The sequence below is a fragment of the Neomonachus schauinslandi genome, chromosome 8 (genome assembly GCF_002201575.2).
Source record: "Neomonachus schauinslandi chromosome 8, ASM220157v2, whole genome shotgun sequence".
NCBI classification, from domain to species: domain Eukaryota; kingdom Metazoa; phylum Chordata; class Mammalia; order Carnivora; family Phocidae; genus Neomonachus; species Neomonachus schauinslandi.
In genome coordinates this window covers 143885514-143911631 of record NC_058410.1, presented here as the reverse complement: position 1 = coordinate 143911631, position 26118 = coordinate 143885514, and the positions used below count along the sequence as shown (strand labels likewise).

The window sequence follows — 26118 nt, the reverse complement described above, 5'->3', positions numbered from 1 at the left end:
AAGTCAAGAAGGGGGTTAAAGCATGGGAATTGGGTCAGATGTTAGAATGCTTTCTTTGCACTCAGAGCTGGTGGGAAAGACACCTGTTTTCTCCGGTTATGACCCTTCATTCCTTCTTCATAGGCAACTGTGATCCCCAAAGCTTTTCTCCTGAACTCAACTCCAGGAAATTTTGGACCTTTTTTAAAAATGGCAATTTATTCATTTCTGGTTCTTATCTTATTTCACACACAAGGCAGCTCAGGCTTAGTCTTTGACCAATACTCTCTGTCATTTGGCTATAGACAAAGAAGGAAAGCCTGAAAAGAGCTGTGAAGAAAGTGATCATCATCTGCACTGGGCCGTGCTGGGCATTTCCAACTCGAGATTCACAATTTTTGGCTAGTGGGAAGGTGGACCTCCTACTCCTGTTTTCTGGACAGAGAGATCCTGGTGAGGAGAAGGCCTCCCCATGACTTTGTAAACGAGATTTATGGGGACACAAAGAAGGCCGGTGAGGGTCACCTAGAGAGACAGGATGCAAAAGAGAATTTGTTGGTCCGAGGTCTCTGAGTAGCATGAGTCTGGAGGGATCCCAAAGACCCAGACCCCAGATTGTCAGGAAAAAAAAAAAAAAGATTGTGAAACTAGGGGAATTCTTAGAGAAAAGCCATGAATAGAAGAATAGAAGTAAGATCTTCGGGTAGTTCTTCTTTAAGGAGATTCCTTACCCACCTGCCAGGACCCATTCATTCTTTCATTCATATAACAGATACTTGTAAATGAGTGGATTTATTCTTCCACTCATCAGACATTAATCCAAAATCCCTTCTGTTTCAAAACTTCTAAGTGCCTTTGACTCCTTCTCCCTCAGATCTCTACACCTAGTGTCTTGACAAATACTGTAAATCCTTCCTACACAACCTCTCCAGAATCTTTCTCTTTCTTCTCATTCATGTATCCCTTCATTCATTCTGTGCTGTTCGTGGAGGATGTATGCTATGCCAGGCACTGATGATACAGAAAGACTCACAATACTGATAATCTCGAGAGTTAATAGGATAAACCCCAACCCTTTCATAGCTCTATAACTTCTTTCCCTTCTCTTCAATTCTAGTTTCCCCATTTCCAACCTCTTTGGCATTCCAAATTAAAAACCTTTCCCAAAATTGTTACTTTGATTGTATAAACCACCTGCCTGGAATTTTTCAAAGGTTCTTAAGTCTCCACAACCCCTTCTCCTCAACATATCTCTCTGTGTCTATTACACACACACACACACACACACACACACACACACTGCTCCAATTGAACAGGTATATTTCTTAACACAAGAAACCCTACATACACCCTACGTTCACTCCTCATCTGAACCCCTCCATGTCCATTTTGTATTTCTTCACTCTGATGTGATTTCTCCTCTTATTTCCTGTAGCTCTGACTATTTGTTTTTTTTGGGATTGTTTGGCTTGGGGGTTTTGTTTGTAATTGTTTTTCTGCTCTCTCTCATGGTATGGATGCAGAACCGCTCCATGACAGGCCTTAGCAAGAATTCAACATAGACAGATTCTCCTCAGAAAGCGAGTTTCCGTAGTGTAGTGGTTATCACGCTCGCCTAACACGCGAGAGGTCCCCGGTTCGAAACCGGGCGGAAACAGTTGGCTTCTTTTGCCTTCGGGGAGAAATCACCGCCCCCTTCTGTTCCAGGCAGCTCCAGCTGAAAGGAAAGAGTCATAATCCCCCGTTTGTTGTTGCTGTGTTTTTGTTTTTGTCTTTAAGAAACAGATAACCATCCTGAGCTAACTATGCCACCTTGGCCGGAATGTTCTGGGTGAGTCCTCCCTCCCACCCCGGGATGTGTCCTCTTCTAGTCCCGCCGAGTCTGAATCGTGCAATTTGGGGGATGCTAGAGTTTTCCCAGAGCTGCTCTCTCCTCCTTTCTCTGGCATAGGAATAGGTACTCATTGCTCTCTGGCCCTGGTCATGTTGGAGAAGGTACGCCCTGATTTCATATTAAAGGCTTTGACTTTCCCGGTATTTGGGGCTGCTCAGAATAGTGAACAATGAAGTGGAGATGAGAAAGGTGAAAACCTGGAGAAGGAACCAGAGAGGACAGGGGAATTAGCTCAGGTGGTAGAGCGCTCGCTTAGCATGTGAGAGGTAGTGGGATCGACGCCCACATTCTCCAGATTTTACCATTTCCACCCAAATCTCCAACTCACAACCCTGCACCTTCCAGCCTATTGAACGAATTGAGAAAATATTAGACACTTTGAACACAGTCATTTGGATGTTTCTTTCTCATATGACCTCTGGGCAAGTTCAAAGGCAGGCCTTTGCTCACTCTACCTGCACTGGGTAAACAGATCTACCATCAATTTATCATTTGTTTTCTGTTTCTTCAGAGGAGCTGTGATCCCAAGGGAAATACCCAGTTGCTCTCTTTCTCCATTTCTCCTGCAGTTTGGCCTTCCTGAGAGTCCTGAGAAGCACTGGGCAGAGCGGGGAAGTAAGGGGCCAAATTTCTTGTCAGGGGACTGAGTCTTGTCAGGTGACCAGAAAATATTGGGGAAGACACATGGAAAGCAAACACGTAAAGTTATTTATGAACTCTTGACCACACTCTCGAGCTGTGAGCAAGTGTCTCTAACCCTAAACAACATAGCACAGACTTTGAGAACTGCAGTGGTAGACCACTGCCCAAGTCCACACTGGCCGTGGGGCTGCACACACTCCAGAGATCTCTGAATCGTACTGTAAAGACTTTGAAAATGGAATGGATGAAACCACAACTTAGAAGGCTGCTTGGTACTGGGAACATGAAAACAAGGCAAAGTGCCTACAAAAACAAAACTGGCGGCATTTTCCATAAGATTTGAGTGAAATCATACAAATGGCCAGGTTATAGTCCGAAACCATTTGGCATATGAAGAACCAAGAAAGTCCTAAATCACTGGGAAGAGAGAATCGACAGATACCAATTCTGGGATGGCACAGATGTTGGAAACATCTGGCAAACACTTTAAAGCTGTGATGATTAAATGCTCCAAGAATTCGGGGCGAGAATTCTTTGAAATGAATTGTTAGAAAATCTTAGCAGATCATCTGAAGTTGTAAATCCAAATTGAAATTTCAGCACTGGAAAATGTATTAACCAAAATTATGAACCAAAGCACTGGATTGTCTCAGTAGCAGGAGATGACTGAGAAAAGTTCAGTGAATACGAAGATAGAACAATAGTAACGACCCTATCTAAACGACAGAGAGAAAAGTGTTAAAAGATGGACAGAGCCTCCAGGGACAAATAGGAAAATAACAAAGAAATGTTATTTACATCATTGGAGACCCAGAAAAGGAGAAAGAGGTTCTTGAAAAAAAGAAAATTGAATTCTTAATGGCTGAAAAATTCCCAAATTTGGCAAAAGACGTAAGTCAGATTCAAGAAGTCCAGCAAACCTCAAGCAGGATTTTCCTGAATAAATCCACACCCAGACATATCACAATTATGCTCCTGGAAACAATAGGGGGAAAAAAATCCTTGAATGACTGAATGATTATGCATTTCTCATCAGAAACCATAAGGGTCATAAAGAAATGACACATCATTTACTAAATGCTGAAAGAAAAGACCCGTTAACCCCAGAAGGCTAAATAGAGCAAAACTATCCTTCGGACATAAAGGTGAAAGAAATGCATCCTATTTGAAGGTAAAACAGAGGATCCATTGTTAGCAGAAGTAGTAAAAAAGAGTTAGTCAAATTGTGAGACAACAAAAATGATACCCTAAGGAAACTTAGATTCTAAGAACGAACGAACAAGATAGAGATAGGAAATATCTGGGTAAATATGATACACTGTTATTCTCTCTTGAGTTCTTTAAAGTATGGTTGATGATTGAAAGTGAAAATTACAACATTGTCTGATGGTTTTCTCCTTGTAGCTACACGTACTATACACACATAACATAAAGAGGTTAGGGCAGAAGGATTAAAGGGTGGTGAGGTGGGGCGCCTGGGTGGCTCAGTCGGTCAAGGGCCTGACTTTGGCTCAGGTCCCCATCTCAGGGTTCTGGGATCAGGCCCATCCCCCACTGGTCAGCCTCTGTGCTCAGCAGGGAGTCTGCTTGCTCCTCCCCCGGCTTGTGCTCTTTGTGTCTCTCTCAAGTAAATAAATAGAATCTTTAAAAAAAAAAAAAGGTGGTGACATTTCTTTCTTTAACTGGAATGATAACTTAATGATTCTAAGTATACTGTGAAATGTTCAGTATGCGTATCACTAGAGAACTGTGACTGTGACAAATCACTGACAACATTTAAGCCAAAAATAGGAAGAGGAACAAAAAAGAACGAAAAACAAAGGGAACAAACCACTAATAAATTATTAGGCAGTGAATTGATAGACAAACCTATCAAAATATAATAAAATTAAATGTAAATAATCTAAACATAACAATTAAAAATCAGAGATTGTCAGAATAAAAAATAGATACTCTCATTATAAGAAACTTCAAATACAATTACATGTGAGATTAAAAGTTATGTATAAGACTGAAAGTAAAGAACAGGAAGAGATACACCATGCAAGCATCAATCCAAAAAAGCTGAAATGGCTATATTAACATCAGACAAAGCAGATTTCAAAGCAAAGAAAGTTTCCAAGTATAAGGAGAAATGTTACATAATTATAAGGTGTCAGCTCACCAAAGAAATAACTGTGTATTCCCTAAATGTGTATGCCCTGGCCACAGAGCTTCAAAACTCATAAACAAAAGCTAATAAATCTGAAAAGAAAAATAAAAAGTCCATAGTTATAGTTGCGGACTCAACACTTCTCATTAATTGATAGATCTAGTAGAGGACAGATCAGCAGGCATACTGAAGAACAGAACACCTTCCACCAATGGATCTAATTGACCTTATAAAGCAAAAGCACAAGACAGATATGTTGCCGGGACCCTGGGTTCTGGGGCCTTGACCCAGCCAGACTTGAAGGAGTTGCCAAACCTGAAGGACTTGCCAAAGGTTCTTGGTCCTGTCACGAGAAGGAATTCAAGGACAGACACACAGCACATCGGATAAACAACACAAGTGGGAAAGTTTATTAAAGTGAAAAGTACACTCTGGTGATATGAGAACTGGAGGGGGCAGAGAGAGAGGAAGGGAGAGAAAGAGGAGGGGCAGTGAGAGGAAGGGAGAGAGGGAGAGAGCTGGGTGCACTGGGGGGTTGGGGTTTCTATATTATTGACGGTTGTTAACTAAGGGGCAGGATATTTATTACTTGGGGCTGGAAGCAGGGTTTCGAGCTTTTTCTTCCTCACTTGCTCAGGGCTTTCCTGTCGTGGCGCCACCATCTTGGGCCTATCTGGTGGGATCCGGCCTCTCGTGGATGCTGCCAGGACAGGCCTCTGACCTTCCCCACAGCTGGCCATGGCTTCCTCCTTGCTGGCCTCCAGGCATCCGTTAGAGCCTCCCTAACTGCCCAACTAACAGATAGAAGGGCCAAAGTGTTGAGAGGAATGCAAGATATCAAAACTAAGAAACAAGAGTGGTCAAAGTGTGGAAGACTGATAGTAATGAAACTGGGATTTTAGAAAGAGTTATTTACCTGTAAATGTCAGGGAGACTGCAAATGGTGGAACCAAAAGGGATCATTTCTTGTCCATATTTATCCTTCCATCTCCTGAGGTCTGAAGCGGTCAGATCGCTCTCTCCCATCTCCCAGCCTCAACCTAGTTCAATTTTCTAGACTTTCCCTGATTTTGGATCTAGTGGACACGCTCTGTCCTGATCCTGGTACCACCGCCTTGATCCTGGGGACACATAGAGCCATTCTGAATGAGTCTCGGGGATACATGCAGAGAAATGGGACCCATCACCGTGTACCGTAGTCTACCCCTCCCTGGACCTCACTGCACTGTGTTCAGACAGCATGATCCCACAGGCCTGTAAGGTCCATTTGAAGCACCAGTCACACTCTTCCCTTCAGGCCTGCACACATTTCTTCTGTTCTTCTATCATTAATGCAGACATTTAAAAGTACTAAGCACTAGGCAATAAGCATCCTGCCCCCAAGGCTCTTACAATCTCACGGGGAAGGTGGCTGAGCAACAGGCACTCACAACTTGGTAAATGCCACAAAATGGATGTTTTCCTGGATCTCTGGGAGTTGTGGAAAGAACACAACCCAACCTCAGAAAACTGGGAGAGACATCAGGGACAAGATGCCTCCCCGGAAATGGTTTTGGGTCTAACAAGTAGCTGGCCGAAGAGCAGTGAAAGTTTGGGCGATCTGTATGAAGCATCTCCTTAAGTCCCGCCCCCTGGAGTCAAGTGTGAGAAAAAAGAGGAAGTAGGAGTGAAGAACGAAGGGGTAGGGGGGCGGAGGCTGGGGCCTGAGTTGCCCTGAAAGGCTTTACCTGCCCTGCTCAGGCCAAGGACAGCCCTCTGCAAGTAAGCAGGTGCATAACTAGAAAAATTCACCTGAGGAGCTAGTTATGCTTGAGGAATCTCTGGACATCTTGGGAAATGTAAGAAGATGGGAAAGCCCACCGTTTCTGTTTTTCACATTGCTCCCGATTTCAGTGACCTTCTGGAGTCTCATGTCTTTTAAATCCCCTTCTCATCTGCATCTCCCAGGCCAAGAGATCGGAAGCACAAAACCACAGCTGACCACTCTGCACCCTGTCAAGATCAGCGAGCATGCGTTATTCGACTTTCTTAATCTCTCAGGATTTTTAGAACACAGCATTTTTTATGAAGTGGGGGGGACAAAAAGCGCACGTGGCCCGTACGGGGATCGAACCCGCGACCTTGGCGTTATTAGCACCACGCTCTAACCAACTGAGCTAACCGGCCCGCTGGTGCCCCACGTTTCCCATCCTTAGCTACATATCAAAGATCAATATTATTCCAATCACTTTGAAAGGGGGTTTTCTCTTCGAATTCATCTTGGAGCTTGGAAGAAGTTACGATCCCCGGTTCATTCTAAACCCGAAATTTCAGTTAAAATACAGTGTTACCCAAGGAAAGTTCAAATATCATCTGCTTAGGTGTTTCATGACCCTGGGTTTTCGTGAGCACGTTATTTAAAAGACATCCTCGCCACCCTTCATCCTTCCTCTGGCCCGTTTCTTTCCCTCCTCTCTGCTTTGCTTCCAGAGCTCACTCCCACTGAGTAACTGGCGGAAGTCGAAACGACCGCCCCTTGCCCTCCACCTGTTCCTCTACACGTGGCCTCTTGCACAGTTCCCACGGGGTTCTCCACCCATTTTCCCTTAGAGGCAGAATTTTATCTCTACCCGCCTTTGTACCTAATTCGGGAAAGCACGACCATATTTCTATGTGCAAAAGTCACTTTTGGCAAAGACGTCCCACTGCAGTCTTTGTGTCTGCATGTCTTCGTGAAACAAGGTAAGTCCATTGACACCTTGAGCACGGAAAGACTCCGCCTGTAAGTTGGGGCTCACGGCCGTTAGCGTGAGGGGCACGCGTGCAGGGCGCTCCGCGGATCTCGCGGTGGGAAGAGGGGGACCCCCTCTGCCCCAGAGACAGGGCCTAACGTCCCCGCCGCCTGCCGCGTTTCCGCCGGGCTGGCCGCTCCTCCCGCCCCGGGATTCCGTGCGATTCCGTCGGGGAGCGTCGGGGCGTCGGGTAACGGGCGGGGCGGCGGCCGGGCGACGGGGCCTCGGGGCGTCGGGTAACGGGCGGGGCGGCGGCCGGGCGACGCCCAGGCCCAGCCGCAGGACCCGGGCCCGCGTGGCGTGGCGGCCGCGCACCGAATCACCGAGCAAATGAAGGAGCTCAGGCCGAGGCCCGGCCGCTGGGACGGCCGCGCAGCCCCTCGGCCCATTCTGCGGGTGTCCTGTTTCTTCTCGTGCCTTCTGGACTGACTCCCAGTCTCTCCAACGCACTTTTCACGGGCTGCCTGTCCTCGCGCGTCGGCCGCCCGGGGTCCAGGCACCGCCCTCCGTGCAAACCCCGCGGCTCTTCCTCCCGCGCGGGCGGGACGTGCTCCCGGCCGGGGCCGCGCAGCCCCCGCGTCCTCCTCCTCTTCCCAGACCGCGGCGGGCGCAGCCCCGCGCACAGGCGGAGCGAGAGCAGGAAAGCAAGCTGCGAGGAAGGGAGGAGAGGAAACGCGCACCCTCTCCGGGCCCTGCGTCTGGGCTGCAGGCCGACGGCCAGAGGGGGAGGGAGAAGACGGAAAAGGAAACAGTCCGGAAATTGTGGCGCCTTCCCGCAGAGCCCTCCCGCCCTCCGAGCGGAGGGGCCGCAGTTACTCTGTTCCTCGGTCCCGAGGAGGAGCGTTGCAAACTCAGCTCCAGCTGGGTGGGGGGGATGAGTCTGTTTTCGCGTGTGCCAGGGTCCCACGACTGTTCCAGAATCTCCAGAGACCCCGGCGGTTTGCTGCGTTTCCTTATCAGCATCTGTTTGCCTGCGAATTTCCCCCATGAAAGAACATGACGCAGAGAAAAGCTCTTCCCCTCCTTGCCTCCAAATTTTGAACTTGGTGACCAACCCCAGCGATCACCCCTCCGCCTCACCCACGGGTCAAACCCCTTGGAACCTGAAAAAAACGGAAACATATTTTTAAGTTGTCAGAAAACGAAAACAAAAACAAACCTGAGACACGGTGACCAGGATGTGGAGAAAAGGGAACCCTGGTGCGCAGTTGGTGGGAATGTAAACTGTGCAGCCGCCGGGACAGACAGGATGGAGGTTCCCCCCCCCAAAAAAAATTAAAAATAGAGATACTGTATGATCCAGTAATTCCATGACCCATAGAAAATGAAAACATTAATTGAAAAGATACATGCACCCCTATGTTTATTGCAGCGTTATTTACAATAGCCAAGATATGGAAGCAACCTAAGCGTCCATCAATAGAGGAATGGATAAAGAAGATATGGTGTGTATATATATGTGATGGAATATTAGCCATAAAAGAACGAGACCTTACCATTTGTAACAGCATGGATGGACCTAGAGGGTATTGTGTTAAGTGAAATAAGTCAGAGAAAGACAAATACCGTATGAGTTCATTTCCATGAGGAATCGTTAAAAAAAAAAAGACAACAACAAAACAAAACAAAACAAAACAAGAAACAGACTCATAAATACAGAGAATAAACTAGTGGTTGACAGAGGGGTGGGGTGATGAAATAGATAAAGGGGGTTAAGAGGTACAAACTTCTGGTTATAAAATAAGTCACAGATAAAAAGCACAGCATAGGGAATATAGTCACTAATATCGAAATAACGTTGTGTGGTGACTGCACTTATCATGTTGAGCACTGAGTAATGTGTATAGAATTGCAGAATCGCTGTCCTACACCGGAAACTAATATAGCACTGTATGTCAACTATAGTTCAATAATAACAGCAATAACAGTGCTGAGAAAGAAGGAAGGAGGGAGGGAGGAAGGGAGGAGGAAGGAAGGAAGAAAGGAAGGAGGGAGGGATGAGGGGGGGAAGGGAGGAAGGGAGGAGAGGAGGAAGGAAGGAGGGAGGGATGAGGGAGGGGGAAGGGAGGAAGGAAGGAAGGAAGGAAGGAAGGGGAGGGAGCAGGGAGGGAGGGAGGAAGGAGGGAGGGAAGAAGGAAGGAAGGATGGAAGGAAGGAAGGAGGAAGGGAGGAAAAAGACAGGAAGACCTCCAGCCTGGGGCGCCTGCCGAAATTCCTGGGCAGTCAGAGCACCCCCACGCTCTCAGATCGGTGGGGGCTTGAGAGAGACGCGGCCGGGGACCCCGAGCCCTCTGCGGGCTTTCCCCGGACGCTTGCTGTTTGCAGCGGGAACGGAGCCTGGGAAGCAGGCCTCTCGGCGCCGCAGCGTCCCTGCTCTCGCCGGCATCCCCGGGGGCCCCTCCGCCATCCGTCTCCCGGCCGGAGAGCTCCGTACCCCGCGCGCGGGCCCAGGGGTGAAGGCGGCCGCTCCCCGGCCCCCCGATTCTAAGCGCGCGGGGCCAGGCGCCGACCCCACAGGGAACGCGGCCCCAGGGCAGCCGGGCCCCGCGCGTCTCCCGACCCCAAATCGCTGCGGTTGGAAAGAGGGTCGCACCCGCGCGTGTTCAGCCGCCGAGAGAGCGAACTCGGACGGAGTCGGGTACCATCTGTCTTCCGCTTGTGCAACGTGGGAGGAGACCTCTCCCTCCTCGGCTTCCTCGTTCCTAAACGGAGACCGTCTGCTCGGTTCGCCGCCCAGGCCCCCCGGCGGGACCGCAGCCGGGGCCGGTGGCCCTCGCCGAGGGGAAAGGGGACAACTGGGGCGACTGGCACAGCGAGTTGGCGAAAGCCCTGGGGCTCGCAGCGCCGTGCCGAACGGCTCACGCTCAGCTCGCCTTGTCCTAACGCGGGCCCGCCGGCCCCCCGGCCCCCAGGTAAGCCCCCGGCAAGCGGGTGGCGCTGTCGCAGAGTCGCCGGCTCTGAACAGAGTGGCCAGCTGATGCATGCAGCCGCGCTGGGCGCAATCTCCAAAACACGCTGAGAAAACCGAGCAGGGTCCGGGAAGGCTCGCGCTCGGGGGCCGTGAGACGGCGGGGCCCGACGGCACCCTCGGCCGCAGGCGTCTGGCCTCCAGAACCAAGACCGTAAGCGTGTGTTTCGAGCCACCCAGCTTTTGGCACTTGGTGACGGCGGCCGCAGGAAACTCACAGCATGAAACGGTCCTGTATCGTAATCGTGGTGATGGTTACCTGCGTGTACACATCTGTCAAAATTCATCGGAATGTGTGCGTTTTGTTGTGGATAGATTATGCTTCAGTCATGTTGATATTTTGTAAAATAGGCACCACAGTCTGGGCCACCTTAAAATAAATCACCATAAAAGAGGCCCCCAGCCAGTCACTTCTTTAAGAAAGCATGGCTAGATTGAGTGATCTATAATTCAATGGAGAAGCCCATAAGTCAATAGATAAAAGCCCCTAACTCATGGAGAAACAAACAATTAATAGATACCAGAGAAAAGGTGACTTACTTGAAGGAACAGTGAGTGGAAAGATACTTGTATTCCCGGATTTGTGGGATGGGACGCAGAAGGTGGCAGTGACGTGTGATGCACTCAACAGAGCACCCGGAGCACCTGTGCTAACGAGGGGCCCTGCCCTCCCGCATCTACTCCGGACAGAGAAGGTGAAGCAGAGCTAGCTCTCCCGCATGGTTTGCCCCCTCCCCTCCCCACGCAGGGGTGCGCGGTGCCTCGCGGGGCCCAGGCTGCCTCCGACAAGCTCCAGTCCCGGCTCCGCCTCGGTAGAGTGAGGGTGCCTGACGGTGGGAACCACCTGGGGAAGGCAAGTGGCACTGGAATGAAATTTGCGTCAAGGTGATAAAAATAGGCTGAAAAGCAGAGACGCCAGGGGGAATTAGCTCAAGCGGTAGAGCGCTCGCTTAGCATGCGAGAGGTAGTGGGATCGACGCCCGCATTCTCCAGCTTTTGCAGCCGGCCGGGCTCCCCGGGGCGGGCACGAGGCCGGCCTCTCTAGCTCAGCGCTTCCTCCGTGTGCTTCCCTGGGGTTTAAGAACAAAAAACAGAAAACAAAAAAACAACGAAATGGGACATGCAAAAACAAAAAAGGAACAAATGGGTCAAAATGTCTTGTAGAAACACAGGTTTGGGGCCCTCAGCTCAAAGTTATTAAAAAATGTGTGTCTGGGAAAACCAAACTTTCTCCTTTGGGGTGCAAAGCGTGAGGAACAGCCTGAGAATTGTGTCAGGAGGCACACGCAGGAGAGTCTGGATTTTATGATGTTTTAATGTTTATTCTTTTTTAAATAAAAATACATTTTATATTTTATAACTACTAAATTTTATTATTTATTTTTATCATGATATTGTTTTAGCATTTTATTCACAGTGGCAACCCATGGTCGGGTAGCAGATGTCGATTTGTCTTCTATCAGATTCTCTGAGAGTTGGCTAAGTATTAAGAAGAGAGACAAAGAAGGAGAGAGATTTAGAAGGACGATGGGGAAGGTGTGGGCTAGCATATTAACTCTACTGTCAGATACACCTCACGAAGAGGGAGAGGTCCAGTGCTTTGCTCATCTCCCTGAATTTTCTGAGAATGTGCTCAAAATATATTGGGAACCAGGTTTTCCTCTAACTCCCAAGAGGAACCACATTTTAAAAATGTATTTTTGAAATGGCAACATTATCCCATTTTACTAAGAAACAGGACGAAGTTCTATATGAACTACAAGTCATGTGACATTTAGCTCAGTTGGCCCTAGCAGAGCCATGCTGAAGGGCGCATTGATCTTTGCACTGGATTCTGGGAGATCCTGTGGGTCCTTAGGGCTGCTGCTAAGGTTTGTCCCTCTTTTCAAACTTTTTTCTCTTCTCCACCTCCCAAATCTCTCTCTTTGACACCACTTGATCCCTCTCAGCATTGTCCTATATTGATCATAGTAGAAAAATATTTTTATTGATTAAATGTGTTTTTTTATGTCCTTATTTGTAAATGAACCCAATAAATGTTACAAAATAACAATGCACATTGTTGAATTTGTTTCTCCTATGAGAACCGCATTCCTAGGGTGTGCACTCCTCATAAACTGGGACCATGAAGGAGACCCTGCCCTGAAGCTACCCCAAACCACCTGCAGTTCCAGAAGGCCAGAGGCCAAGGCCTGCACCCACCAGTCACTCCATGGATCATGCCCTCCTCCTCTTCCCCAGCCACGGTTCCTTCTCTCACATAGAGATTCCTGTGGATTTGTCAGGCTCAAGCTTTTTTTAAAAAAAAAAAATTATTTATTTTTAGAGAGACAGAGAGAGAGTGAGAGGGGGGAGGGGTAGAGGGAGAGGCAGAGGGAGAGAATCTCAAGCAGCCTCCTTGCTGAAAGGAGTCCCATGCGGGGCTTGATCTCATGAGCCTGAGATCAGCACCTGAGCCAAAATCAAGAGTTGGACGCTCAACCACCTGAGCCACCCAGACACCCCTTGGGCTCAGCCTTCTTATTCATTGCCCAGTCTTTACTGATTGCCAATTACTTCCTCCTCCAAGGCTTCTAATTATTTGTATACAATTTCTCCATTCACCAAATACTAATTAAACAAAATCCCTACTTATTGTTAGTTATACTTAGAGGAAATAATTATGTTCGTATCTTAAACAAGAATCCTGCTTGGTGGGAAACACACTTGGAATCCACTACCACTCTGGGACAATGGAGCCAACTTAGCCTTCACTGAGATGCTAAGGGAAAAGGCGCTCTTCTGTTGGCCCATCCAGATTGAAGGTCTAGACAATATAAGGAAGATGTGGTTGCCAAGTGGACCGAGAGAAAAGGGGGTGGGATGGAGGAGGAAGAATTCAAAGAGCAATGTACAGCGTCCATTTGTTTTCCCTTTTGGCCATGAGAGTCTTGAGGTCTGCGGCAAGAAATTTTCGTCAGATTTTTCGTAAGGAAATGGAAACTGTAGGCTACCTCTAGGTGTGTTCCCAGCAATAATACATGTAGAGCATCAAGAACAGGGTCTGGAGCACAGTGATGGCTCAGTAAGGTAATAGTGGGGCTGCAGTGTCTGTGTAGGTCACCGGCCTCATCCTCTGGGCCTGGTGCTAAGCAAGTGCTTCAGGAATGAATCTACAGGATATGGATTAAAACTCTCAAGACACAGTAGTGGCTCCCCTCCGAGGCTCTTCATCACTCCCCACCCCCACAGGAGAAAAGCACTGTGTGCAGCCTCAGGAATGAGAAATCTAAGAAATCTCCACCACAGACTAGCATACCTGGGGACCACAGTGAGGCTCGGATCAAAGTTGAAAGGGAGGCGTTGCAGCAGATAGCCTGCGATAGGCAAAATTCTAAGGTCAAGTGTGTGGATTCTATATCCAGAATTGGAGAGGAAAGTGGAAGAGTCTCTACTGCACTTACAGAGGAGAAGAGGGGGAAACTAGGCCATTCTTTCAGGCTAACAACAAACTATTATTTCAGACTCACTATCCCCACAGATACTCAGTACCGGGAAGGGACTGACACTGACATTTGTCTTCTCTGTCTTTCCTTAAAACTATCATTCCGTCAAACTGAGCAAAGCTTGTGTTTTCATGTAGACACTGGCCTCAAAATTCTCTCCCAGGGATGCCTGGGTGGCTCTGTCCGTTAAGCAACTGCCTTTCGGGAGTCATGATCCCGGGGTCCTGGGATCAGGTCTGGGGACTCCCTGCTCAGCGGGGGGCCTGCCCCTCCCTCTGCTCATGCTCTCTCTCTCTGTCAAGTAAATAAATAAAAAATCTTAAAAAACAAATTCTCTCCCAGCGGCTCCTTTTGTCCCCATCGTGGACTACAGTTTTCACCTTTGGGAAGTTGAACAGAATTAGGTCTTGGGTCTTCTGGGGCTTCTCTAGGAAATGGGAATAGGGCTTTCCAGTGGCCCCGCCCGGGGATGTGACACGGGGGGTTTGAGGCCCTGGCTGCGAGAGGCTGCCCCATTGCTTGTCTTGGACAGCCACGCCTGCAACGACCAGCAACGACCACAACTCGAGCAGGCTGGAATAGACGTGGTGTCTCCGCATCTGGAATGTGTTCTCTTTACTTCCAGGAGATCAAGAAAGTGAAATTGGGAAGTGGGGACAAGGCTTTCCAAGGAAGTCTCCATTCCTCACACTCCAATGTCTGATCATCTCCGCCCTCCATCTGATCCTGACCAGCGCCTGAAGGCCCAAAGTTCCCAGCAGCCCCCCCGCCCCCAACCAGGAAAGTGAGGGGGGCGTGGTCTGACTGCCCATGGGTTGGCAACAGGGAGTTAGCTGGAGTGGTAGAGCACCCCCTTAGTATTCGAGATGTCCTCTCCCACCCCCCTTCCTTGGTTTGTATATTGCTTGTTCTATTTACAAACCTGGGGCTTCTTACCTGGGAAAAGATCCAAGAAACTTTGGCACCTCTGTCGTTCCCTTGTCACTGTTCCTCATGGAGACCCTTGGTCCACCTTCCAGCATCCCTTCCTTCCCATTCCTGCCCACGCTTGGCACTTCTAAGTACTCAGGTCTCAACTCAAATTTTCCTTCTTCAGACAAGCATAGCTAAAATGTTGCCTGCCCAGTCTCACTCCCTGTTGTATCTTCTTCACAAACGTTATGTCCTCTAGAAAGTATGTTTTTAAGTTATTGGTTTGTTTTTCTCTTTCCTAGAATGGGAGCTTCCTGAGTGCGCAGGCAGTCTGTACAGAATGCTGAATCTTACTGCACCCCCAGTGAAGGTTCTATAACCTATGGCTACTGCCCTGATCGGATGGAGTGGGTAGCATGGGAAAATCAAACACCAATCAAGTCTTCAAAAAATCATCCCACCACATCTCCAAACTCTTAAAATAACATTCACTAATTCGTTTTGCTTCTTCCTTGTGCTTTCTTCATCTTTTTTTCTTACATTTGACTGATAATTGGCCATTTTAGTTTCTTTTCAAATGACAAACTAGATTTGCTATATTCCAGCTAATCCCCAAGTTTCCATTTACCATTCTGTTTTCTTGCTTTCTTTAGAGTCTCTTTCTTTTTCTTACTCCTTATGTTAAACGCACAGATTATTTATTGTAGTGCTCTATAACTAAAGAGTATTTAAGGGTAGAGTTTTAAACGAGAGCAGTTTCTGCAGAACCTAAGAAATAGGTCATTCGAAATTCCCATTTTTATGATCTTTGAAATTCCCATTTTTATGAGTCTGAAGGTATGCTTTTGATTTTTCTCTAAGGTGCTCATTTGAAAATTAATATTTTGTTTGCTTTTATGTTTATTCTTTTAATGACATTGTCTGAATTTATTCTGTGAATCAATTTTATGTATCAATATATGATTATATGCACAAGATATATGTTAGGTATGTGACATTTGAGCCCATGTATGAACGTTAATATTGATGACTAAAAAGGAGAAATTCGGACATTATACACCTCATAAAATGATGCACACAATACCTCTCAAATTTTACTGTTGAAATCTTTGAACCCGAAGCTAAGTGAGCTTCTACCTCTAACTACCAGTTTATAAGAAATAGAGCAAATCAAGAAATATGTCAAGGGACATCAAGAAGATGCAATTGAATAAATCCACAATGTGGGAAATTATGTAGGATAAAAGACGCAGCCCCTTCAACAAGTCTGTTATCATAAACTACTACTCTGTAAGATACTAGCATAGTGGATACGTGTTATTATACTTTTGTCAAAACCCACAGAATGTATAACACAAAGAGTGAATCCTAAGGTTAACTATGGACCTCAGGCCATAATAACAATGTATCAATACTGATTCACCTGTTATAACAAATGTCCCACACTAATGCACGGTGTTAATAATAAAGGAAACTACGCAGGAGGAAGGGTGATATTGTTTACTGGGAACTAGGTACTTCCCACTCGATTTTTCTTCAAATCTGAAAGTGCCCTAAAAAATAAAGTATATTAGTTAACAAATAACAATTTAAAAAGAAAAGCAAGAGACCTTCTATGGATGAAAGGAGACTTAAAACATTAAAGAAAGTGTGGATTTTATTTGGTTTCTTGGTCACCTGTTAAGGGAGATTGAGTCTGTGACAATCAGAAGTCTGAAAAAATGTGGATATTAGATCATATTCATGATTGTTCATTAATTAGCAGCAAACACTATATGCACAGACATAACATTCTCCTTGACCTAATTCCCTAATTCCACTTTCAAGAAACTGGCACATTTTCAGCCTTATCTCTATCGCCAAGTTCCAGAAAGAGAAATGTACGTGAATGTCCAAACTTCCTTCAGTCCACAACCCACTGCAGGACACTTGGGTGTGGCATTTCATTAAAACTGATATAACTCAGGCCACTACGATCTCCTTAAAATTGTAAAATCCAATGGAAACTTCTATATTTTTTCTTACTTAGAGTTACAGTTTTTGAAATACTCTCCACCCCTCCCCCTCCTGTGTGAATGATCTCTTCCTTGGATTTAGATAGCGCAGTCAGTTCTCTTTGAACTCTTCAGGGTCCTTTGTGTCCCCACTTTTTCTCCATCTTTCTCAATGAACGTTCTCTGAGGTTCTGTCCTTGGGCCACTTCTTACCTCAAGCTAATTGCGGGGGGATCTGTAACCATTCTTATATTGTATGTAAATAGTTCTATAAATGTGATCCCCTTTTCAGCAGGAGGTTCAGAACAATTACGTTATACCTGTGCTATCTAATAGAGATATGCATCATACATATAATTTTAAATATTCTAGTAGTCACATTTAAAAAAGCAAACAGAAACAAGTGAAATTAATTTAATACTGTATTTTATTTAACGATATATCCAAAATGTTACCAATTCAACAAGTAATCAATATAAAAATTATTGAGATAGGGCGCCTGGGTGGCTCAGATGGTTAAGCATCTGCCTTCGGCTCAGGTCATGATCCCAGGGTCCTGGGATTGAGTCCCGCATCGGGTTCCCTGCTCCTTGGGAGCCTGCTTCTCCCTCTGCCTCTCTCTCTCTCTCTGTCTCTCATGAATAAATAAAGAAAATCTTTAGAAAAAAAAATGATTGAGATAGTTTACATTCTTTTTCTCATGCTAAATTTTTGAAATATGGGGTCTATTTTACACTTACAGCACATCCCATTTCATAGCATATTCCAAATACTTTATAGCCACCTGTCACTGGTAGCTACTGTCTTGAGTAGTCCAGCCCGATACAATTTATTTATCTTTGCTTCATTACAAGCACTATCGATAATCTGGAGGGCCATCTCTCCTGAGTTCCAACCTTTAGCCATAATCCCTCACTGATATCTCCACTTGCACATCCCATGAATATTTCAGAACTAATAGGACATGGAAGAACCTAATAATTTCTTTCCCCAGACCTGCTTTAGTGAAGAATCTCAGTCTTGGAGAAAAGTACCACCGTTGGGGCGCCTGGGAGCCTCAGTCAGTTAAGCGGCTGCCTTTGGCTCAGGTCGTGATCCCAAGAATCCCCCATCAGGCTCCCTGCTCAGCGGGAAGCCTGCTTCTCCCTCTCCCACTCCCCCTGCTTGTGTCTCTCTCTCTGTCAAATAAATAAATAAATTTAAAGAAAAATTTAAAAACACCACCATCCAGGCAATGGCCCAAGCCAGAGACCTAAGGCCTTCTCTATCCCTCATCATCATCTGCATTCAGTCTTTCACTACATTCTGTCTAAATTAGAAACACTAGCTTCTTTGCATTTTTCCCTTTCGTTAACCCAAGTGAATTTTGTCTCCAGGTCCTTGTATTACTATTCCTTCTGCTTCAAGGCTCAGGAGTCTTTACATACTTGACTTTCCACATTATTTAGGCTCACCTCAGAATCATCTCCTCAGAGCACTTTTCCCTGAATCATCAAGTGGTTACTTCCATCATATCTGAAACTACCTAGGTTTTTTTGTTTTCACTTTTATCTCCCCATACGAGCATGTGAGGCGTATGTCTCTCTTGACTGGTCCACGTCATGGAGCCCCGAGGCTGACGGCTGGGGGAGGCCCTCGTGCCATGCACACTGAAGGGGTAAATGAGTCTAGCCTGACAGCCAGTGTTCTGTGGAGCCATCCGTGGCTCCAACAGGTTCCCCAAGCAGATGTCCTAACGCTTCTCCTGACCTTTGAACTTAGCTGTCATCTCTTCCCAAGCCATCTTTTGCACAAACAGCTGTCATTTGAGAAACACAGATTCGGCCACGTCTCAGTCCAGTGTAAAATGGTAAAATGGTGACCCTTTGCCGACAAGAAAGTGCTCAGAGCCCCTCATCCTCTGGAACGTCCTCCCACTCTCCCTTCTCTGCAAGTGAACCACTTGTTAGCTCCCCTCCATTCCAGATGATTTCATGCCTCTGGGACCTTGCCTGTGCCTAAAATGCCCATTTCTAAGTTAGTTGTTTGGCTCTCTATCCAATAAAATGTAATTACAAGTGTGGTCTTGAGAAGAAGAGGAAAGAAAGGGGAAGAACAGGAGCAAATGTTCTTTTTTTAAATTCTTTTTTTTTTTAAGATTTTATTTATTTATTTGACAGAAAGAAGGGAGAGAGAGCACAAGCAGGGGGAGTGACAGGCAGAGGCAGAGGGAGAAGCAGGCTCCCCGCCGAGCAGGGAGCCTGACGCGGGGCTGGATCCCAGGACCCTGAGATCATGACCTGAGCTGAAGGCAGACGCTTAACAACTGAGCCACCCAGGTGCCTTGCAAATGTTCTTTTTTTAATTTTCTGATTAGAACAAAGGGCAACTTCCCGTTATTACTGCCAAAAGTTCAGCTTCTAAGGGAAAGGGGACAGAAAAGAAAGCCAGAAGCCTCCACCTGCGTGGCTCAGGCTCAGTGGACTTGTTGCCAAGGCCACGAGGCAGAGTGCGCTCACAGCAGGCCACTAAGAACACAGCAACTCAGTTTTACTTTATTCGTGTGTATTCAGTTCTATTTTTCTCTCTCTTTCATTTTGAGGTGTAAGTGTCTGGAAATATTCATTCAGTCAGTATCCAGGAGAACCTCCTCTCCTCACACAGCCTCCACCCCAGGCCCTGCACTCTCCGCAGGCAAATCTGGGCTCCCCTCAGATGGAGCTTGGCAGGCCCACTGGGCCTTGACCCTGGGTCCAGCTGGAGATGCTATCTGGAACTGGACCGCCCAAGGAATGCAAGAGGCATTGCGAGTCCCTGGCCTTACCGGCCTTCTGTGGACAGGAAGACCCCGTGAAGGCTGTGAAGGGGAAACATGGGATAAGTCCTGGGAGGAAGAGGGAAAGGCTCAGGCCCCTTCCAGGTACAGGAACACTGGGAGTGGGCGGGTCAGTGGGGGGCGGGGGGCAGGCAGAATATCTTTTATTTTTCTTACTGTAACCCCAGGAGACCTACGGGTTTCTGAGACTTGGCTTTCTTCTACCCACCAACAAGGAGCTGTATGTCTTCCCTGCTCCAAAATGTGCCCATAAAAACGTTGGGTCATTTGAACAAATGACACTTTCTCTGAGAATTGTCTTTCCTGTAAGTAAACGTCAGTCTCTGGGACACCTGACATATTTTCCTCCCTGACCACAAAGAGTCAGTTCACTTCCCTCTCAATTCCCTCCAAACCTTGTACAACACTTAATGGAGCGCAATTTGGCCCAAATCCATCAAAATTAAGCCAGCCACTGCACTTCCAGGAATTCATGCTACAGAGAGCCTTACATATGCCAAAAAATGTACCTAAGACAGCAACTGTAGCATTATTTGTAACATCGAGGGACTGGAAACTCCCTGAAGGCCCATCGACAGGAGAACACTTACATAAAATACGGTAAATGCCATAAAATAGAATCTTTAGTGGGCTTGAAAGAGGAGCACAAGGTGAAAACCTGAAAGATCCAAGGTCTATTGTGACAAGCAGCTTTTCACAGAACATATAGCGAGGAACCAGATACATAAAAATACACTTAGCTACGTAGATAGTTTCTTATACATTCTTTAAGTTTCTATGGAAATACACATAAGCATTTGCTAACTTTGATTGCATTTGGGGGAGGGAATTGAACACTGGGAACCCTGTCACTCTTTGGGAAACCTCTCGAATACTGAACGGTGTTAATTTGTTACCCATTCAAAAAATATATAAAATTTAAAAGTAAGGTAACTTCCCCAAGTCGTCTCTGTAAGACTCTGTTTTTCAAAAGGAAAAAAAGAAAAGCAAAAATGAGCTCACTGTATTCTTTTTTCTAAGCAGCATGGAGCCCAATGCAGGGTTTGAACTCACAACCCTGAGATCAAGAATCAGGAACTAACTAACTCAGCCACCCAGGCACCCTCGGCTCCTTGAATTCTTTATCCCTAATCTCACTAATGGCCCTTCTCACTTTTGCCTGCCCAAGGCTGACAGCAGGGATCAGACAGGGCTGGGGTTGGGAGGAGGGCAGGGCAGGGGGAAATTTGAGGCAGGCAGCCTCACTGGCTCCCATGGCGACCTGAGGGCGAGACAGCGGAACCTCGGCTACTCCGCCAAATGCCCACAGGAGTAGAGAAGTTCAGGAGGCAGAAACCTCAACCCTAGCATTTATTTCCCCTGCTGCTCAGGCCCTCTGTGTGGAAAGATCAAACAGGGCCTGCTGGGGTGGAGGGATGAAGGGAGGTAACAGAGTGCAGCCCGTGTGACATCCCCTGCAGACCCTGAACTGTCACCAGGTGGGGCTTTAGCCCTGCTGGTCTGCCTGCACCTGCAAAAAAGACCAGCGGGTCATCTGACAGCGGCCAGTCACTCCAGGGCTACTGCGCTCGCCTCTCCTCCCGGTCTCAGGCCCTGGACAGGGACGGCCTGCAGATCTACCAGGCCCTAGATCGAGTCTCTGTCAGGCTGTCCCAGTCACCAAAGCCCAGTTAGCCACTCTTTTATTTGAGACACCTAAATAACGTATTTATTCATTCAGTATGGAATTTGTGGGATTAGGTCTCTGTAGTTGCCAGGAATATGAAGTGAAAGTCAGAATTGGAATCTGTCCCTGTGACTGAGAGAACTGAGCCAAGGGAGGGGTGTGCAGCCCCCCCCCCCCCCAGATCTCAAGGGCAAGCCCACTGCTGCTCCATGGGAGCTGACCACCTGGCCGTGGAGGAGACGGACCAGGGACAGTGTGAAGTACTAGGCACCAAGAGTGGGGGAGGGGGGTCAGAGTGAGAAGTAGGAACCTACATGACCGTCTCCAGACTCTGCATGGTCCCCATCTGTTTCCAGATGGATCCTGTAGCATCAAAAATTAAAGCTGAACCTTGATTTCTTCCTACCAGTTATTTTGTTCAGCAACTTAAAAAAAGAAACCAACAACAAAAAAACCCACCACACTCCTTTTTATGTCTAAAGGACAAAATGTTTAACTGCCATTTTAAACTAAAAAAAAAGGGGGGGGGGCTTATCTTAAGTTGCATATAAATGATCATTTCCCCCCGTATTCCTGGTCTTTCCACTTGCACGTGGACTAGACACACTGGGAACAGATGTGCAAACACAGAGCCTGGAATGGCCTACCCCAAAGCCACGTCCCAAACAGCCACAGTTTCAGCCACAACACTCAGTTGATCATCATAACTTTGAAAAATGAGAAAGGAGATTCTGGAATCCCTGTATTAACTCACCAGGCAGTTCCCCACACGGTCTTCCCCAGATGGGACATGCTCCCTTCCACGAACCTGGCAACTGTGCCCCGTGGTGGGGACAACAGGGCTCATGCTCTCGCCCAGGGCACTGTCTGGGTTGTTGGGTGGTCATTCCGTTCTCACTCTACCTGGGTGGCCTTAAAAGTCAAGGGGGCACGGCATCTGTGGATCTCAAAGAAATGATCATTTCTTATTATCCACCGTGATCCCTTTCTCAGGACCTCCTCAGGCCCTCAGCATCACCCTTAGAAGTCTTGGGGCTTGGGCTCATGTTGAAAACCTGAAAAGGTTGTGAGAAAGAGCACGAAGGCAAGGACTGTCCCACTGCCCACTCTGAGTGAGTCCCTTCCCCCGACTGGACCTCTGAGAAAGGATGGGGTGGAATTGCTTTTCTGCTGGGAAGCTTTCGCATATTTGTTTCCATCTCCCAGAGCCTCTAAAACACAAGGGGGGAAACGATCTGGGTTCTGGGTTGGCACAGACAACGGCCCCTTTGTTTCCTTCTCGGATTTTGAAGGGTTTCTGAAGCTATTGCTCGGCGTTACAGTTGAAACAGGGGAGGCCGGGCCGGTGGTGATGGGGTCCCAGGCAGTGGTGCAACACTCGGTTAACGACAGACTTCCCAGCACTTCCTTCCTTCCTGCGTGAATTCAGTTTCTACAAATTCCACTGGGGGTCGTAACCTTCCTTTGCTGACTCTCCGGCACTTTGCAATCCCCTCCGCAAGCCAGGGTCTGTCTGGAGGCCCGGCTCCCGCAGGTTATAAACAGTCTAGCTTCTCTCGGTCCCCGTCATTGGCCTTCCTTTTCCCCCAGGTTCTACCCCCACGCAAATCCCAGGTCCGGTTAGCGGAGAGGGGCTGTCACCACTACAATTCACCTCTCAAGGCTGCTTGTAACGGGGGGGTGGGTGCCCGCCTGACACCGACCTCCTTCCTCTCCGAGCACCTCCGCCCGCGTGGGGACCCCACCTCTCCTCCCTGTGTCCCCTCACCGTCCACACGCAGTCGGTTGGAATGTGGGTCGGGACATCGCCAGCCCTGCCACGAGTGGAGCCAAACGGGAAAAAAGGGTATAAAGAGCCAATTTACTACGCTTCAAAGATGCCCAATATTTCCCTGTCTTCTATGTGCGCATAAAATGAAAAGCAGGCCCAGGTGGTGCACCTGTGCGCGGAGATGCAGTTCGGGCCCCGGCTCCCGCGCGCGAGGGTGGCTCCCGCGGCGAAGTGGGCGGAGCGCAGCGCCCGCGGCCCCGCCCCGCGGCCCCCCCGCGGGCCCCGCACATGGTTGTCGCGCCCCGGTCGCCGCGGGCCCCGCCCAGCTTCCCCGGCTGCTCCCCGGAGGTGGGATGGGGACCCCGCCGCCTGCTGTGGGAAAGCTCTGCATCTCTCGTGCCGTCCGCTTCTTGATTTAGGACCGGAGGAAACTGCATCCCTGCCGCCAATCGGCGCATCTCTCCCAGGATGCTCCTTAGTCTAAAATGAATTGTGGTTGTCACCTGCTGTGAACAAGCTTCTAGGCAAAAACGCCTGCCCTCTCTGAGGCTCGAACTCAGGACCTTCAGATTATGAGAGTGACGCGCTGCCCACTGCGCTAAGAAGGCGGTCGAAGCTGTTTCCTGGTTAGACTTTAAAGGAATCATCTAATTTCTGGAAACCAGGATGCACCCACTGAACAATTGTGCTTGACCTTTGGCCAGTATTTTCTTTCTTATTCCTTGTTGATCTGGATCGTCTTTCCCTCAGAGATATCGATTTATTTTTATTTTTATTTTTTTACTGTCCGCAGTCTCCTCTGTTGGAGTAATAGACTCAGTAAATAGTTGAATGAATATCTCCCGAACATGTCCATAGCCTATACCTACCAGTCAGTTTAAATCTACATTTCCACCTATGTCTCCAGAGATAGTCTCCTTGAAATATCACAAACTGATTTTATAACTCTCCATATTTTCTGCATTTCTACACAACCAAATATGCTATTAAAGACTTCAGTTGTACAAAAAAGCCTGGCTGGTTCAGTGGAGAGGGTGTGTGGCTCCTAATTATGAGCTTGTAAGTTCAAGCCCCATGTTGGGGGGCAGATTGTACCTATTAAAAAACTTATACACATAATTTCATTTAGTCCAATTTAATTTTTTGCCATAAATCTATATATCATTATCCCCATTTTACTGATAAAACTGGAGGCTCCACAGAATTAAACCCACAGCTACCCAGTGGTAAAGCCAGACCTTGGAAGCATTCTGATTCCAAAAAGCATGCCTTCTCCACTCTAGATCATATTCTCTCCACCATTCTTCTCCACATCACCGCATTCATTCAAGTAAGCAAATATTTATACAATTATGGATTCTCTAGTCCATTCAACAAACGTTAATTCACAACCTGCCATATGCTTGGCAACTGGGTTCAAAACTTACAAGGCAAGCTTGGCACTTTGTCCCTCAAGTCCCCACAGATACTTTAGATCATCAGTTCTCAAAGTGTGGTGAACAGATCCATGGAGGTCCTGAGACACTTTCAAGATATATGAGGCCAACAATATTTTCATAATAATATCAAGGCTTTATTTGTTATGAAAAAAGCTGATGGTGCAAAAACAGTAGGTAAAATTGCTGGTGCTTCCTATGGATCAAGGCAGTTTATCAAGAGATCCCCGCCCTCATTGTGTCCATAGCAGTCACTCTGGGGGGTGGGGGTTGGTTTACTTAATATCCTTGATGAAGCAGTAAAAAAAAAATTACTTTATTAGCTCTTACCCTTAAGTACATGTCTTTTTAATAATCCATGTGAATAAATGGTAAGTGCAGAAAAAGCACTTCAGCTGTGTATAAGAATAAGAAGATTGTCTAAGAAAAGTGTTTGGGTGACTTTTGACTTGCAAACTGATCTAGATGTTTTGTTTTGTTTTCATGGATAACCATTTTTATTTGAAAGAATAAATAGTAGACAAAACTATGATATATTCTGACATTTTCTCAAAAATCAAAGATATCAGTCTGTAAAAAATAATAATTCAAAGAAAAATAATTGAGAGGATTTGTTTGCAACGATGAATTATTAGCTTTCAGGTGAAAATTAGCAGTTAGGAAACTTCATGAACTTGCAGCTTCCTAATACTTAGAGACATTTCTGATGAGATTGGTGATGGTATTAATGCATGTTCTTTTCTGTTTGTTTGATATTATGTACTGAAATGTTTCAACATTTGGAAAAGCTGAATACCTCCACAGACCAATATGACCAACTTATTACCAAATCACACATGGGTAAAAGATCCATTCAAAGTTAGTGATAAGGCTTCAGATTTCACATTACAACCAATCCTAAAGAAGGTGCCACCTGTGAAGTTTGGTATAAAATCAGAGAAGAATGTCCACAATTGCCTGAAAAAGCTATTAAAATACTCTTTCCTTTTCTAACAACATATCTGCATGAAGCCAAACTTTCTTCATATGCTTATGACATTTTGAATGAAGAAACATATAAAAATTTGTCTTCTACTAAGCAGTCATTAAGGAGAGTTAAAGAAAAAATATATATAGTTATTTTTTCATAAAATTTACTTATGATAACACCTAATAGGTTGATTAACAAATTAACAAATACTTTCTTTTAAAGACTTTTTAAATTATTTCTTTTAAGTAATCTCTACACCCAACATGAGGCTTGAACTCTCAACCCCAAGATCAAGAGTCACATGCTCTACCGACTAAGCTAACCAGGAACCCCAACTAGTAAATACTTTTAAATTTGCAGTTTTAAATCTTAACATAGTAAATATTGATGGTTATTTCCACAAAGACCTTTGGGTTTCACAATAATATTTAAGAGTGCAAAGAGTCCTGGGTTGCCTGGCTGGCTCAGTCGGTAGAGTATGCAACTCTTGGTCTCTGGGTTATAAGGGTGCAGAAATCACTTAAAAAAAAAAAAATGAGTTCTGACACCAAAAAGCTTGAGGATCACTACAGTAGATTACTGTATGTAAATTACTACAGTAGATTACTTCTACACAACCTCTCTTAAATCTCTCTTCCTTTTCATTCCATCATTCATTCTACT

At 46.6% G+C, this 26118-nt stretch overlaps 1 protein-coding gene and 3 non-coding genes across 4 annotated transcripts in view; 2 read left to right on the top strand and 2 right to left on the bottom strand.

Annotated features, from left to right (window-relative positions):
- LOC123325518 (histone H2B type 1-C/E/F/G/I) overlaps window positions 1-26118 on the top strand; it is a 388315-nt gene that overhangs the window by 107925 nt on the left and 254272 nt on the right. The gene's annotated exons all lie outside the window — the stretch shown is intronic.
- On the top strand, window positions 1564-1636 carry TRNAV-AAC. Its single transcript has one exon. It is a non-coding gene; the product is annotated as a tRNA-Val (tRNA).
- TRNAI-AAU lies at window positions 6760-6833 on the bottom strand. Its single transcript has one exon. It is a non-coding gene; the product is annotated as a tRNA-Ile (tRNA).
- Window positions 23585-23657, bottom strand: TRNAM-CAU. Its single transcript has one exon. It is a non-coding gene; the product is annotated as a tRNA-Met (tRNA).